Genomic DNA, 2,655 nt, shown 5'->3' on the forward strand with positions numbered 1-2,655 from the left:
GTTTATCGCCAAATTCACATAACCTTTGTTTTGCAAATAATATTTCCCTCTTAGCCGTTTGGGTAAGTGTGGTATTCAGAGCTGTCCTAAGGGCCGTAATCCTTTGTAGTTTGATAATAGAAGGTCTGTCAGTGTATGCTGTTTCAGACGCTGTTGTTCTCCCTTGAGTTTTTTCTGGGTCGCCGAGTATGAAATGATCAAACCTCGCGCTGTAAGCTTTGATGGTCTCCCACATCATTGATGGGTTGCTAGCCATACCTGAATTAATTTCTAAAATATTTTTAAATTCTTGAGAGAAGTACTTACCAAATTTACTATCTTTCATCAGGAAGGGGTCCATACGCCAATGTCAGGGGGATGTCTCATTGTTCCTCACCTTGATTTCCATATATACAGCAGCGTGATCAGAAATTTTTATACTACCTATTTTACAGGATGATATGGAATTTAAAAAAAATCAAGGGGGCAAAAAACATATCAATTCTGGTGTGACATTTATGTGGATTGGAGTGAAAAGAAAAATATCTGCCCTGTGGATGAAGGCATCTCCACACATCTACTAATCCTAATTCTTTGTTCAGATCCACCAATTGTCTGGATCTGGGGGAAAATCCTGCAGTACTCCTGGGAATCCTATCTATTTCCAGGTCAATAATACAATTAAAGTCTCCCCCTATTATTGTATGACAAGCACCGAGAGCCATCAATTTGGAGGAGGCTTCCGTTATAAATTTAAAAGGATGTGCTGGGCGACAATACAGATTTAAGATCCCATATTCCTCTCCATTTATAAGGGCTTTAATTAGAATATATCATCCAGATTAGTCTTTTATCTGATTTAGGATTTTGAAAGGGAGATTCTTCTGAATAAGGATGACAACTCCCCTATTTTTTGAACTGAAGGAAGAAAAGAAGGCCTGATTAAATCCACCCTGTCGTAATTTCCAGTGTTCTTTATCCAATAAATGTGTCTCCTGTAGGAGAGCTATATCAACCCTTTCTTTCTTGATGTTTGATAATATTTTCTTTCTTTTGATTGGTGAATTACTCCCCTTGATATTCCAGGTGCACCATTTAATCGACTGATTAACCGGGCAAGTCCCCTCGGAAGAAGAAACCCCATCCAAAACATCCCGAGCATAGAACATATAAAGGTTCTTTAATACACTCACATCAATATAATAAAAAACTATTTCTAAATAAAAAAAACATATTTAAATGGAGATTTCCCCCTTGTTCCCAGGGGGCATCACTTCCTTTCTAAACACCCATCATATCCTCTCCCAACCAATGCCCCACCCTTGACCCAAACGATAGAATAAAGAAAATTCAAATATACTACAAAGCTAGAGTTAACAGTGAATATCCTCCCCCCTCCCCCCCCACACCAACACCTAGATATATTTGGTAATGTTAATACCATGTATGTACATATATAACTATAAAATTACAGTCTCAACAAATAATTAAATATAGCAATACATAATAACAGGTGAAAACAGCCCCACTCTTAAAGACATTAACTAGACCCACCCGGCCTATAAACCCCTCTCCTCAGCCCCCCAAGATAATATTAAACAGTAAGGTGATAAAAGGCAAAAAAAAAGGGGGTGAACAAGGAGGGGGAGGGCAGAACAACATCATTCACCACTCTAATTAACTCTTACAATTTATCTGAGAGAGTCCAGAAATTCCTTTGCCTTCTCCGGCGATCCGAAGTTGTACACAGACCCTTCATGGCTAAGACGTAGCGTTGCTGGGTAGCGCAGGGAGTACTGGATGGTTAAGTCCCTTAAACGCTTCTTCGCTTCGTCAAATGCCTTCCTCTTTCCGACCAAAGCTGGGGAGAAGTCCTGGAATAGCATAATCTTGGATCCTTTGTAAATCATGGCTTGGGGATCTTTCCCAAGATTTCTGGAAGCTTCTAAAAGCATCTGCCTCTCCTTACAGCTCTGCAGCTGAAACAGGACCAGGCGGAGCCGCTGGTTCAAGTCGGGCCCGCGCATAGCAACCCGGTAGGCCCATTCTACCCTCATCTGGCCTGATCCAGCCTCCACATTTAACAGCTGTGGAAGTCACTGCTGGAGAAACGCTCTAAGCTGGCCTTCCTCTTCCCGTTCGGGAAGGCCCAGCAAATGAATATTTCTTCGACGACCTCGATTCTCAAGGTCGTCGATGTGATTTTCTAAGGTCCGGACCCACTGTTCGAGAGTCCGGACCCGACCCACGGCAGATTCTGTGGTAGTCTCGGAGGTTGTGGCATTTAGCTCCGCCCCTCTGATTCGGCACTTGATTTCCTTGCTGTCTCAGTCGTGCTTTTGTAGCGCGGTGAATTCTATCTGCCCCGAGGCTCTTCGATGAAGGCGTTGATCTTCGCATCAAGTTTGGAAATTACTTCCCTGAGGCTCGCCACCATAGGTAAGTCCCCCGGGGCGGCTGCGGATGCCTCTGCTGCAGCCAGGGAGGGTAGGGAAGGGGTTCCTGTGTGCTGAGAACTGCGGACACCTTTCCCTTTAGTCATTTTTGCACGAGACTAGACTGTTTAAATTTAGTACAGAGCAACTAATTATATTAAATAAAAACTATTTTAAATGAATTGGTAGGTGTGGTGGAGGTGGGTGGGTCATTTTGCCCAAGTCTTGGGAGGAGCACTAT

General features: G+C 42.9%; 1 long non-coding RNA gene across 1 annotated transcript in view; it reads left to right on the top strand.

Moving 5' to 3' along the window:
• Positions 1-1,718, top strand: part of LOC122544278 — a 13,028-nt gene extending 11,310 nt beyond the window's left edge. The window contains exon 3 of the long non-coding RNA XR_006310310.1: positions 1,623-1,718. This is a non-coding gene — a long non-coding RNA (uncharacterized LOC122544278). The remainder of the gene's footprint in view (positions 1-1,622) is intronic.
• The last annotated feature ends 937 nt before the right edge of the window (positions 1,719-2,655 follow it).

Source organism: Chiloscyllium plagiosum, chromosome 48 (genome assembly GCF_004010195.1).
Source record: "Chiloscyllium plagiosum isolate BGI_BamShark_2017 chromosome 48, ASM401019v2, whole genome shotgun sequence".
In the NCBI taxonomy this organism is placed as follows: Eukaryota; Metazoa; Chordata; class Chondrichthyes; order Orectolobiformes; family Hemiscylliidae; genus Chiloscyllium; species Chiloscyllium plagiosum.